Genomic DNA, 14971 nt, shown 5'->3' with positions numbered 1-14971 from the left:
TGGCTTCTCCTTGACTTCGTTTTTGGAACTTATTATCTATTCCATGCCTGTTTCTCCTGCATACTGGTCTCCGCTCCATTACTGTCGTTGCAGTCCAGTAACCCTGATATAATAACTGAGCCCGATGGAGGCCGCAGGAGTCTCAGATGCTATCGCTGCACTGACGCAACAGGTAGCAGCGATTCACCAGACCCTTCAAGAATTGCAGAGCAATCAAAACCATGTGAGACAGCAGATTCACCAAATTCAGCTGCAACTTCAACAAAATCCTGTTCCGGCTCAAGCAAATCCTGCTCCAGTTCCCGAGGGGGCCTCCGCCCCTGAACCCCCAATTCCACTCCCTGAACGCTTCACAGGTGACCGCACTAAATATCGTGCTTTTATCACCTCCTGCCAGATTTTGTTTACACTTAAACCCAGAACTTTTCCTACTGATTACATCCGGGTTCATACCGTGATTGCTCTCCTGTCTGATGAACCGCAAGCATGGGCCCACAATCTCATCCACTCCGGCAGTCCTCTCCTGGATTCATGGCCATCATTTCGTCAAGCCTTTGATGCTCTCTACGATGATCCTTTTCGTACTTCCTCTGCTACTACCTCCTTGAGAATACTTAAACAAGGGAAACGGCAAGTTGAAGAATACATCACAGATTTCAGGCGTTTGGCTCTTGACTCCTCCTGGAATGAGGCAGCGCTTCATGATCAGTTCCGTTGGGGGCTTTCGGAGGCTGTGAAGGATGAACTGGCTCGCACCACCACTCCTACTGGCTTGGAAGATCTTATCACCTTGGCCACTCACATTGATCGCCGACTCCGTGAGAGACGTAAAGAACGGTTATCCACCTCTCCCTCCTGGACTTCGGCCAGATCCTCGTCAACTTCCCTGGTGTCTCTACCTCAGGAGGAACCAATGCAGATTGGGATTGTTCGAGGTCCCTTAACTGCGGCGGAGAAAGAACGTCGTCGCTCCCTAGGACTTTGTCTCTATTGCGGCAAAGCTGGCCACGCGTTCCAGGACTGTAGAGCTCGACCCCGTTCCAACAAGGGTAAGCGATCTTTAGCACACCTGCACATTCGCTCTGATCCTGCTACAAGTAACCCTTCTCACCTATCCCTCTCCGTATCTTTACAGTGGAGGAAGGGCTTCGCTAACCTTTCTGCAATGATTGACTCCGGAGCAAGTGGAAACTTTATTGATCAAAAATATGTTCAGTCCCTCTCTATTCCTACACATCGCAAGAGACACCCTATTTCCATCCTGCTCGTGGACGGTAGTCCTCTAAAGACTGGGCCTATCATCCAAGAAACCTGCACCCTGCACCTTAAGATCGGCGACAAGCATGTGGAAACTCTCCGCTTTGACGTCGTTCCATCCCCTATTTCTCCCCTCATTCTCGGTCTCCCATGGCTGCGCCTACACAATCCCTCCATTAACTGGGAGACGGGGGTTTTTCGTTTTACCTCGCATCATTGTAACCAGAACTGTTTACAGCGTACTACGGTCTGTCTCACCCAGTCCACTGCCGGTTTACCAGACCAATACAGACAGTACGCGGACGTCTTCGAAAAGAAGGCCGCTGAGGAACTTCCACCTTCTAGGTCATACGATTGTCCTATTGAACTTTATCCTGGGGCACCCATTCCTTTCGGCAGAATCTACCCATTGTCTGAACCTGAATTGACTACCTTAAAAGAATACGTTGACGACAATCTCGCTAGAGGCTTTATTCGTCACTCCACATCTCCAGCCGGTGCAGGCATCTTCTTCGTACACAAAAAAGACGGAGGCTTACGTCCCTGCATTGACTACAGAGATCTTAACAATATTACTGTAAAAAATAGATATCCCCTTCCGTTGATCCCTGAACTTCTCGAGCATGCTCGTTCTGCGAATTTCTTCACCAAGATCGATTTACGAGGAGCTTATAACCTAGTGAGGATCCGCAAAGGAGATGAATGGAAGACAGCGTTCCGATGTCGCTACGGTCATTATGAGTACCTTGTAATGCCATTTGGGCTATGCAACGCCCCCGCCACATTCCAACATTTTATTAACGACGTCTTCTGCGACATCTTGGATCACTTTGTTATAGTGTATCTGGACGATATTTTAATTTTTTCTCCATCTCTAGAGCTTCATCGATCACATGTTAACCAAGTACTCGCTAGACTACGAACCCATGGACTGTATGCAAAACTTGAAAAGTGTATGTTCGAAGTCCAAAGCATCGAGTTTTTAGGGTATATCTTGTCCCCCACAAACATCCAGATGGATCCCAAAAAGGTGGAGGCGATTCTTAATTGGCCGCCACCCATTGACCGGAAGGGGGTGCAACGATTCATTGGCTTCGCTAATTATTATCGTAAATTTATCAGAGACTTTTCAAAGCACATACAGCCTCTCTCAGCTCTCACATCTACAAGCAATAAGTTTGTCTGGACAGAGGGTGCTCAAAAGACTTTCCAATTTCTAAAGGACAAATTCGTTTCTGCTCCTATCCTCCAGCTACCTAATCCCCACAACCCATTTACCCTCGAGGTTGACGCCTCGGATACCGCGGTAGGTGCAGTACTATCACAGAGGCAGGAGACTGATGGTCAACTGCACCCCGTGGCTTACTTCTCTCGGACCCTTTCTCCTGCTGAGAGGAATTATTGTGTAGGAGAGAGAGAATTGCTGGCTATTAAGCTGGCCTTAGAAGAATGGAGGCACCATCTCGAGGGGGCATTACATCCTGTCACGGTCTATACCGACCATAAGAACTTGGAGTACCTACGCTCGGCTAAACGCCTGCAACCCCGCCTGGCTAGGTGGGCACTGTTTTTTACCCGATTTCAGCTGCACATCACGTATCGCCCAGGGTCCCGCAACACTAAAGCTGATTCCCTGTCACGTATGTTTGATGGAGCACCTGTCTCCCCTCCTGATCAAGATACCGTTTTAGCTCCCTCACACTTCCTTGCTTTGACCCACTCTATTTGGGAGTCAGTTCGGAGATACTCCACTCATGCTGACTCCTCCAAAATCCCAGGATTACAGAAACGACAGGGGTTTTATTACCACCAAGACCGGGTATACGTGCCTCCTGCAGCCCGGCTCCAAATCCTACGAGCACACCATGACTCACCTGTTGCAGGTCACGGGGGTCTTCATCAGACTTTGGACTTAATAAAACGTTCCTTCTGGTGGCCCACTCTGAAAGATGACGTGACCAAGTACGTTTTTTCATGTGACACTTGTGCCCGTTCTAAGGGGATGCCTCAACGTCCAGCAGGTCTTCTTCAACCCCTTCCCGCTCCGGCTAGACCATGGACGGAGATTTCTCTGGATTTTGTTACGGATCTACCAACCTCTGATCGTTTTACTACTTTATTGGTGATTGTGGACAGATTTACCAAGATGGCTCACTTTATTCCGTATAATCATCTCCCTTCTGCCACAGAGACTGCCACTTTATTTATCCGGAATATCTTTCGCTTACACGGTTTACCTGAGACAGTGGTGTCCGACAGGGGGTCTCAATTCACCTCGCGATTCTGGAGGGCGTTTTGTGAACAACTTCATGTACGTCGTTTCCTATCGTCAGCATATCATCCTCAAAGCAATGGCCAAACGGAACGTACGAACCAAACACTGGAACAATACCTCAGATGTTATACTACATACTTACAGGATGATTGGAGTTCCTATTTACCCCTTGCAGAGTTCGCTTATAATAATCACTTACACCGCTCCATCCAGATGTCACCGTTTTTTGCTAATTATGGATATCATCCGACTATGTTACCCGGTGCACCCATTCACAGTACTGTTCCTTCTGTTACTGACCACGTCACTCATCTATCGAAAAACTTCCAGTTACTCCGTTCCACGTTACTCGATGCTCAACGTTCCTATAAGGCATTTGCAGATCGTCATAGACGAGAGGCTCCAACCTATCAGCTTGGAGAGAAGGTCTGGCTCTCTACCAAACATCTTAGATTGACATGCCCCACAACAAAACTAGGCCCTAGATATATCGGGCCTTTCTCCATCTCACGCCTCATCTCGCCCTCGGCTGTAGCACTACAATTACCAAGCTCCATGTCTGTACACCCAGTGTTTCATGTATCACTACTTAAACCTTGGCACGACAATCCATTCCCGGGCCGGCATCCCACTCCTCCCCCTCCTGTTTTAATCAATGACACTCCGGAATATGAGATAGAAGAAATTCTGGATTCCCGTTACCACCGCAACCAATTACAGTATCTTATACGCTGGAAGGGCTATGACCCAGATGAGGACTCTTGGGAACCGGCCGCCACAGTTCATGCACCTGACCTAGTCTCTTCTTTTTATGACCTCCATCCTGGACGCCCCGGTTCTGTGAGAGGCCGGAGGCCTCTCGTTAGGGGGGGGGATCTGTCAGGGTCCTGCAGGAAGGATTCGCCGCAGCGACTCACCGGAGTACCCGCTGCCCGCGGGTACGGGTTCCATCGCCGCGACATCCATCTTCTGTTCTTCCTCCGGCGTGTGTAGCTAGGGGCGAGCGCGCGCCCTCTAGCTTAACTTTATTGTTCCCATTCTGGGAACACTGTGTGCACGCTCGGAGACTGTCCCGCCCCTAGGGGTGGGGCGTAGCCGAGCGGCAAGTTTAAAACCAAGCACTGAGCTTTGCTCAGTGCTCACTTATTGTGCTTCCTATACGTACCTTCTGAGTGCTCTCTCCTGCTGATTGACCCTTCGTATACCAGACCCGGCTTGCCTTGACTCCTCTACTTACCTATCCTTTGTGTACCAGACCCGGCTTGCCTTGATTCCTCTATTGATTGACCCTTCGTGTACCAGACCCGGCTTGCCTTGATTCCTCTATTGATTGACCCTTCGTGTACCAGACCCGGCTTGCCTTGATTCCTCTATTGATTGACCCTTCGTGTACCAGACCCGGCTGGCCTACGTTTATCCTTGCGGTTCCTCCTTGGCCTTGGCGTCTAAACGGCTGCTTCACCCGTGTACCGATTTTTGGCTTCTCCTTGACTTCGTTTTTGGAACTTATTATCTATTCCGTGCCTGTTTCTCCTGCATACTGGTCTCCGCTCCATTACTGTCATTGCAGTCCAGTAACCCTGATAGCAATTCACTTTTTACCCTTTTTTTGGCTTATAACTTTTTGTTGTTGAGGTTTTTGTTGTTAGAATCTTGTTGGATCAGCATGAGTTAATAATCATTGTACATATTCCAGATAATGAAACATGTCACATAAATTATACAATGTTTTGTTCAGTATACAATAGGCAATGTAATCAAAGTACAGATTTGAAACATAAGAAAATCCAAAATGCCCGTAAGTGCCATGTTAGATCGAATTTGAACCATTGTATGGTTTATACACTTGGTCATCCTCTCCATCTGATAAATATGTGAGTGTCACCAACACTTCCCCAATAGTAGGTGGATCAGGCTGCAGATTGGTTGCTGGAGTCAGCTGACTAGGCTCAGCCAATCAGGGGCTGCCCCTCAGCCCTAGCCTCCTGATTGGTGGGTGGTGTCACCTGACCAGGGCTGACCAATCAGAGAGAGGGAAACCTGGGCCGGCTGCTGATTGGTTGCTGGAGTCAGCTGACTAGGCTCAGCCAATCAGAGGCTGCCCCTCAGCCCTAGCCTCCTGATTGATGGGTGGTGTCACCTGACCAGGGCTGACCAATCAGAGAGAGGGAAACCTGGTCCGGCTACTGATTGGTTGCTGGAGTCAGCTGACTAGGCTCAGCCAATCAGGAGCTGCCCCTCAGCCCTAGCCTCCTGATTGGTGGGTGGTGTCACCTGACCAGGGCTGACCAATCCATTCCCGGGCCGGCATCCCACTCCTCCCCCTCCTGTTTTAATCAATGACACTCCGGAATATGAGATAGAAGAAATTCTGGATTCCCGTTACCACCGCAACCAATTACAGTATCTTATACGCTGGAAGGGCTATGACCCAGATGAGGACTCTTGGGAACCGGCCGCCACAGTTCATGCACCTGACCTAGTCTCTTCTTTTTATGACCTCCATCCTGGACGCCCCGGTTCTGTGAGAGGCCGGAGGCCTCTCGTTAGGGGGGGGATCTGTCAGGGTCCTGCAGGAAGGATTCGCCGCAGCGACTCACCGGAGTACCCGCTGCCCGCGGGTACGGGTTCCATCGCCGCGACATCCATCTTCTGTTCTTCCTCCGGCGTGTGTAGCTAGGGGCGAGCGCGCGCCCTCTAGCTTAACTTTATTGTTCCCATTCTGGGAACACTGTGTGCACGCTCGGAGACTGTCCCGCCCCTAGGGGTGGGGCGTAGCCGAGCGGCAAGTTTAAAACCAAGCACTGAGCTTTGCTCAGTGCTCACTTATTGTGCTTCCTATACGTACCTTCTGAGTGCTCTCTCCTGCTGATTGACCCTTCGTATACCAGACCCGGCTTGCCTTGACTCCTCTACTTACCTATCCTTTGTGTACCAGACCCGGCTTGCCTTGATTCCTCTATTGATTGACCCTTCGTGTACCAGACCCGGCTTGCCTTGATTCCTCTATTGATTGACCCTTCGTGTACCAGACCCGGCTTGCCTTGATTCCTCTATTGATTGACCCTTCGTGTACCAGACCCGGCTGGCCTACGTTTATCCTTGCGGTTCCTCCTTGGCCTTGGCGTCTAAACGGCTGCTTCACCCGTGTACCGATTTTTGGCTTCTCCTTGACTTCGTTTTTGGAACTTATTATCTATTCCGTGCCTGTTTCTCCTGCATACTGGTCTCCGCTCCATTACTGTCGTTGCAGTCCAGTAACCCTGATAGCAATTCACTTTTTACCCTTTTTTTGGCTTATAACTTTTTGTTGTTGAGGTTTTTGTTGTTAGAATCTTGTTGGATCAGCATGAGTTAATAATCATTGTACATATTCCAGATAATGAAACATGTCACATAAATTATACAATGTTTTGTTCAGTATACAATAGGCAATGTAATCAAAGTACAGATTTGAAACATAAGAAAATCCAAAATGCCCGTAAGTGCCATGTTAGATCGAATTTGAACCATTGTATGGTTTATACACTTGGTCATCCTCTCCATCTGATAAATATGTGAGTGTCACCAACACTTCCCCAATAGTAGGTGGATCAGGCTGCAGATTGGTTGCTGGAGTCAGCTGACTAGGCTCAGCCAATCAGGGGCTGCCCCTCAGCCCTAGCCTCCTGATTGGTGGGTGGTGTCACCTGACCAGGGCTGACCAATCAGAGAGAGGGAAACCTGGGCCGGCTGCTGATTGGTTGCTGGAGTCAGCTGACTAGGCTCAGCCAATCAGAGGCTGCCCCTCAGCCCTAGCCTCCTGATTGGTGGGTGGTGTCACCTGACCAGGGCTGACCAATCAGAGAGAGGGAAACCTGGTCTGGCTGCTGATTGGTTGCTGGAGTCAGCTGACTAGGCTCAGCCAATCAGGAGCTGCCCCTCAGCCCTAGCCTCCTGATTGGTGGGTGGTGTCACCTGACCAGGGCTGACCAATCAGAGAGAGGGAAACCTGGGCCGGCTGCTGATTGGTTGCTGGAGTCAGCTGACTAGCCTCAGCCAATCAGGAGCTGCCCCTCAGCCCTAGCCTCCTGATTGGTGGGTGGTGTCACCTGACCAGGGCTGACCAATCAGAGAGAGGGAAACCTGGGCCGGCTGCTGATTGGTTGCTGGAGTCAGCTGACTAGGCACAGCCAATCAGGAGCTGCCCCTCAGCCCTAGCCTCCTGATTGGTGGGTGGTGTCACCTGACCAGGGCTGACCAATCAGAGAGAGGGGAACCTGGGCCGGCTGCTGATTGGTTGCTGGAGTCAGCTGACTAGGCTCAGCCAATCAGGAGCTGCCCCTCAGCCCTAGCCTCCTGATTGGTGGGTGGTGTCACCTGACCAGGGCTGACCAATCAGAGAGAGGGAAACCTGGGCCGGCTGCTGATTGGTTGCTGGAGTCAGCTGACTAGGCTCAGCCAATCAGGAGCTGCCCCTCAGCCCTAGCCTCCTGATTGGTGGGTGGTGTCACCTGACCAGGGCTGACCAATCAGAGAGAGGGGAACCTGGGCCGGCTGCTGATTGGTTGCTGGAGTCAGCTGACTAGGCTCAGCCAATCAGGGGCTGCCCCTCAGCCCTAGCCTCCTGATTGGTGGGTGGTGTCACCTGACCAGGGCTGACCAATCAGAGAGAGGGAAACCTGGGCCGGCTGCTGATTGGTTGCTGGAGTCAGCTGACTAGGCTCAGCCAATCAGGGGCTGCCTCTCAGCCCTAGCCTCCTGATTGGTGGGTGGTGTCACCTGACCAGGGATGACCAATCAGAGAGAGGGAAACCTGGGCCGGCTGCTGATTGGTTGCTGGAGTCAGCTGACTAGGCTCAGCCAATCAGGGGCTGTCCCTCAGCCCTAGCCTCCTGATTGGTGGGTGGTGTCACCTGACCAGGGCTGACCAATCAGAGAGAGGGAAACCTGGGCCGGCTGCTGATTGGTTGCTGGAGTCAGCTGACTAGGCTCAGCCAATCAGGGGCTGCCCCTCAGCATTGGTGCAAGGTATCATATTGCATGGCACGTTATTATTATTTATGAATTATTATTATTTATTAAATTGTTAAAGGAATCATTCATAATGAGATTTATTCTTTTGCCATTTGAATATATGGGTACCAAGGTATTCGCAACATGGTTAACAGTCACCACCGAAAGCGAGTCGGCAGTAGCTGGATTTGAACTTACGAGCAACGGGGTGGAAGTCCAGCACCTTAACCACAACTCCAAGTCAGAGATACTGGATAGCGTCGGTCTCTGTTGCGTATTGGTTTAGGTGTTAGCGTGATTTTAGTTTAGGCTTAGGTGATTCCCTGAGGCTTGATGCCGCCTAGAGGACTGTATTGGGGTGAAAATCTAAAGGATTGTTTTTCCTGTTTTTCTCACTCAGTCTCTGTAGCCTAATGGCTAAGGTGTTGGGCTTGGTGTCTTGAGTTCCTGAGTTCAATTCCCCTAGGCTTCAGCTGTGTCCATTCTGTTTTTTTTTTTTTTTTGGTTTTTAAGTAGGCACATAGACCAAAACGTAAGCCATTTTGTCTTTGCCCTTACAAGCCACCCTTCTTTAGTTTATTTAGTGCATGTGTTTGGGAGTCAGGCTAGCTAAAGGGGTGTAAAAACTAAAGGATTGTTTCTGTAGAGCCTTATACCTGTTCTCTGTGGTGCAATGGTTGAGATGTTGGATTTAGTTTTTGAGGTTCTGGGTTTAATTCACTCCAATTGATTTATTTGTTGTGTTTGTTTGGGAGGAAGGCACGCTAGAAGATTGCAATGAGGTAAAAAAACAATGGATTGTTTGCAGGGGACGGGTTTTCTAGTGTCTGTAGTGTACATGCTACCCTTCTTTCGTTTATTAATTGTGTTTGTGTGAGAGGCAAGCTAGGTGCCGTTCCCGTATGGCTTTGTAGGGTAATGGTTAAGGAGCTGAGCTAGAGTGCTTAAGGTCCTGGGCTCAATTCCCTTGTGCTCCATCTTGAACTTCTTCTAAGCTCTCTTCTTCATTGTGTTTTTTTTTTGTTTGGTGAGGGAGAAAAAAGCTATTGTTAGCAACCAGGTAGACCAAAACACAAGCCACCCAGTTCATGCATTAAAATTGAATGATTTAGTCAAAGGGATTTGGGTCACTCTGTCAGCATTAGACATTTTGCCCACATTTGGATATTTATATCAGCATTCACAGGCCATACAAAATCATCAACTTAAAAATGACCCCTGCATTGTATATTCATCCCACCATACATCCCCACATTGTGCATTTATCCCACCAGACAGCCCCACATTGTGTATTGATTTATGTGATGACCCTCAGCCAGCCCTGCATGTAAATGAATGCCCCATTGCCCCCCCACACCCTTGTGTATTGTCCTCATCCATTTTCTTTGAGAAATCCAGGTGCTGTGGTTGCAGTGAGATGAGTCTGATTGGCTGAACCTGGTCAAGTGACTCTACCAGCCAACCAGGCACTGGGATTGAGACCCAGGGGGGGATTTAGTACAGATTTGAAACATAAGAAAATCCAAAATGCCCGTAAGTGCCATGTTAGATCAAATTTGAACCATTGTATGGTTTATACACTTGGTCATCCTCTCCATCTGATAAATATGTGAGTGTCACCAACACTTCCCCAATAGTAGGTGGATCAGGCTGCAGATTGGTTGCTGGAGTCAGCTGACTAGGCTCAGCCAATCAGGGGCTGCCCCTCAGCCCTAGCCTCCTGATTGGTGGGTGGTGTCACCTGACCAGGGCTGACAAATCAGAGAGAGGGGAACCTGGGCCGGCTGCTGATTGGTTGCTGGAGTCAGCTGACTAGGCTCAGCCAATCAGGAGCTGCCCCTCAGCCCTAGCCTCCTGATTGGTGGGTGGTGTCACCTGACCAGGGCTGACCAATCAGAGAGAGGGGAACCTGGGCCGGCTGCTGATTGGTTGCTGGAGTCAGCAGACTAGGCTCAGCCAATCAGGGGCTGCCTCTCAGCCCTAGCCTCCTGATTGGTGGGTGGTGTCACCTGACCAGGGCTGACCAATCAGAGAGAGGGAAACCTGGTCCGGCTGCTGATTGGTTGCTGGAGTCAGCTGACTAGGCTCAGCCAATCAGGAGCTGCCCCTCAGCCCTAGCCTCCTGATTGGTGGGTGGTGTCACCTGACCAGGGCTGACCAATCAGAGAGAGGGAAACCTGGGCCGGCTGCTGATTGGTTGCTGGAGTCAGCTGACTAGGCTCAGCCAATCAGGGGCTGCCCCTCAGCCCTAGCCTCCTGATTGGTGGGTGGTGTCACCTGACCAGGGCTGACCAATCAGAGAGAGGGAAACCTGTGTCGGCTGCTGATTGGTTGCTGGAGTCAGCTGACTAGGCTCAGCCAATCAGGGGCTGCCTCTCAGCCCTAGCCTCCTGATTGGTGGGTGGTGTCACCTGACCAGGGATGACCAATCAGAGAGAGGGAAACCTGGGCCGGCTGCTGATTGGTTGCTGGAGTCAGCTGACTAGGCTCAGCCAATCAGGAGCTGTCCCTCAGCCCTAGCCTGCTGATTGGTGGGTAGTGTCACCTGACCAGGGCTGACCAATCAGAGAGAGGGAAACCTGGGCCGGCTGCTGATTGGTTGCTGGAGTCAGCTGACTAGGCTCAGCCAATCAGGGGCTGCCCCTCAGCATTGGTGCAAGGTATCATATTGCATGGCACGTTATTATTATTTATGAATTATTATTATGTATTAAATTGTTAAAGGAATCATTCATAATGAGATTTATTTTTTTGCCATTTGAATATATGGGCACCAAGGTATTCGCAACATGGTTAACAGTCACCACCGAAAGCGAGTCGGCAGTAGCTAGATTTGAACTTACGAGCAACGGGGTGGAAGTCCAGCACCTTAACCACAACTCCAAGTCAGAGATACAGGATAGCATCTGTCTCTGTTGCGTATTGGTTTAGGTGTTAGCGTGATTTTAGTTTAGGCTTAGGTGATTCCCTGAGGCTTGATGCCGCCTAGAGGACTGTATTGGGGTGAAAAACTAAAGGATTGTTTTTCCCGTTTCTCTCACTCAGTCTCTGTAGGCTAATGGCTAAGGTGTTGGGCTTGGTGTCTTGAGGTCCTGAGTTCAATTCCCCTAGGCTTCAGCTGTGTCCATTCTGTTTTTTTTGTTTTTTTGGGTTTTAAGTAGGCACATAGACCAAAACGTAAGCCATTTTGTCTTTGCCCTTACAAGCCACCCTTCTTTAGTTTATTTAGTGCATTTGTTTGGGAGTCAGGCTAGCTAAAGGGGTGTAAAAACTAAAGGATTGTTTCTGTAGAGCCTTATACCTGTTCTCTGTGGTGCAATGGTTGAGATGTTGGATTTAGTTTTTGAGGTTCTGGGTTTAATTCACTCCAATTGATTTATTTGTTGTGTTTGTTTGGGAGGAAGGCACGCTAGAAGATTGCAATGAGGTACAAAAACAATGGATTGTTTGCAGGGGACAGGTTTTCTAGTGTCTGTAGTGTACATGCTACCCTTCTTTCGTTTATTAATTGTGTTTGTGTGAGAGGCAAGCTAGGTGCCGTTCCCATATGGCTTTGTAGGGTAATGGTTAAGGAGCTGAGCTAGAGTGCTTAAGGTCCTGGGCTCAATTCCCTTGTGCTCCATCTTGAACTTCTTCTAAGCTCTCTTCTTCATTGTGTTTTTTTTTTGTTTGGTGAGGGAGAAAAAAGCTATTGTTAGCAACCAGGTAGACCAAAACACAAGCCACCCAGTTCATGCATTAAAATTGAATGATTTAGTCAAAGGGATTTGGGTCACTCTGTCAGCATTAGCCATTTTGCCCACATTTGGATATTTATATCAGCATTCACAGGCCATACAAAATCATCAACTTAAAAATGACCCCTGCATTGTATATTCATCCCACCATACATCCCCACATTGTGCATTTATCCCACCAGACAGCCCCACATTGTGTATTGATTTATGTGATGACCCTCAGCCAGCCCTGCATGTAAATGAATGCCCCATTGCCCCCCACACCCTTGTGTATTGTCCTCATCCATTTTCTTTGAGAAATCCAGGTGCTGTGGTTGCAGTGAGATGAGTCTGATTGGCTGAACCTGGTCAAGTGACTCTACCAGCCAACCAGGCACTGGGATTGAGACCCAGGGGGGGATTTAAGCTTCACTTGCAGGCCTTGGTTCTTTTGATGTTCGTTTTCTTTGAGAAATCCAGGTGCTGTGGTTGCAGTGGGATGTGTCCAGGCCAGGCCAGGCCAGGGCTTATCTTTGTACAGTATTTCCCCTGTCTCTGTTTTTGCATTGCCATTGTCCCGTTTTTTTTCCTGCTTCCACCTTTGCTGTTATTGAAGGCACAAGGTGTCTCAGACCCTATCGTCTCCAATAATACTAATGCCTTTTCCTTCACTTATCATGAGTAGTTCTTCTTCTTTCCATAGCTTTAACGTGTCCTGTTCAATCCCTTTTCTGTTATGTTGTGTCTTTGATGCTAACATTCCCTTACTTTATTAGTCTCTACCGCTTCTGCTGGGAGGCTGTTCCATTTCTCTACAACTCAAGGAGTAAAACTTCTTTACATTACATCTAAGTCTCTAACTCACTAGTTTCAGATTATGACCTTGTTTAACCATTTCTCCTCTTTTGAAACAAACATCCCTCCTGTGATTTGTTAAATGCCTTTAAGGATTTCAAGTATTTTCTCCAATCTTATACATATCAAGATTCCCTAGTTTTCCTGCGCCTGCATTATTCTTATCTACAATGGTAAGTTGACCATTTCCTTTCACTGTAACTCATCTAGTACTCATAGTTTCCGCAGAGAATTGTGTTGCTTTTTTACATGTAGAGATACATATAGTTTATTGGTTTTGAATTGTCGTTTCAGCGTTTCTCCCTTTTTAAAAATTTTTTCTTCTTCTTTTCTTTTCGCCATTGTCTTCATCCCTTTTCCCAAGGCCGGTATCTCTTACTCTTTTAGCCTATCCTCTCTCATTGTTTTCCTCCTATTACCCATATTCTCTGGTTTGCAATTCACTTTTTACCCTTTTTTTGGCTTATAACTTTTTGTTGTTGAGGTTTTTGTTGTTAGAATCTTGTTGGATCAGCATGAGTTAATAATCATTGTACATATTCCAGATAATGAAACATGTCACATAAATTATACAATGTTTTGTTCAGTATACCATAGGCAATGTAATCAAAGTACAGATTTGAAACATAAGAAAATCCAAAATGCCCGTAAGTGCCATGTTAGATCAAATTTGAACCATTGTATGGTTTATACACTTGGTCATCCTCTCCATCTGATAAATATGTGAGTGTCACCAACACTTCCCCAATAGTAGGTGGATCAGGCTGCAGATTGGTTGCTGGAGTCAGCTGACTAGGCTCAGCCAATCAGGGGCTGCCCCTCAGCCCTAGCCTCCTGATTGGTGGGTGGTGTCACCTGACCAGAGCTGACCAATCAGAGAGAGGGGAACCTGGGCCGGCTGCTGATTGGTTGCTGGAGTCAGCTGACTAGGCTCAGCCAATCAGGGGCTGCCCCTCAGCCCTAGCCTCCTGATTGGTGGGTGGTGTCACCTGACCAGGGCTGACCAATCAGAGAGAGGGAAACCTGGTCTGGCTGCTGATTGGTTGCTGGAGTCAGCTGACTAGGCTCAGCCAATCAGGAGCTGCCCCTCAGCCCTAGCCTCCTGATTGGTGGGTGGTGTCACCTGACCAGGGCTGACCAATCAGAGAGAGGGAAACCTGGGCCGGCTGCTGATTGGTTGCTGGAGTCAGCTGACTAGCCTCAGCCAATCAGGAGCTGCCCCTCAGCCCTAGCCTCCTGATTGGTGGGTGGTGTCACCTGACCAGGGCTGACCAATCAGAGAGAGGGAAACCTGGGCCGGCTGCTGATTGGTTGCTGGAGTCAGCTGACTAGGCACAGCCAATCAGGAGCTGCCCCTCAGCCCTAGCCTCCTGATTGGTGGGTGGTGTCACCTGACCAGGGCTGACCAATCAGAGAGAGGGGAACCTGGGCCGGCTGCTGATTGGTTGCTGGAGTCAGCTGACTAGGCTCAGCCAATCAGGAGCTGCCCCTCAGCCCTAGCCTCCTGATTGGTGGGTGGTGTCACCTGACCAGGGCTGACCAATCAGAGAGAGGGAAACCTGGGCCGGCTGCTGATTGGTTGCTGGAGTCAGCTGACTAGGCTCAGCCAATCAGGAGCTGCCCCTCAGCCCTAGCCTCCTGATTGGTGGGTGGTGTCACCTGACCAGGGCTGACCAATCAGAGAGAGGGGAACCTGGGCCGGCTGCTGATTGGTTGCTGGAGTCAGCTGACTAGGCTCAGCCAATCAGGGGCTGCCCCTCAGCCCTAGCCTCCTGATTGGTGGGTGGTGTCACCTGACCAGGGTTGACCAATCAGAGAGAGGGAAACCTGGGCCGGCTGCTGATTGGTTGCTGGAGTCAGCTGACTAGGCTCA

The sequence above is a fragment of the Spea bombifrons genome, chromosome 5, assembly GCF_027358695.1.
Source record: "Spea bombifrons isolate aSpeBom1 chromosome 5, aSpeBom1.2.pri, whole genome shotgun sequence".
Classification (NCBI taxonomy): domain Eukaryota; kingdom Metazoa; phylum Chordata; class Amphibia; order Anura; family Pelobatidae; genus Spea; species Spea bombifrons.
This window is presented reverse-complemented; position numbering follows the sequence as displayed.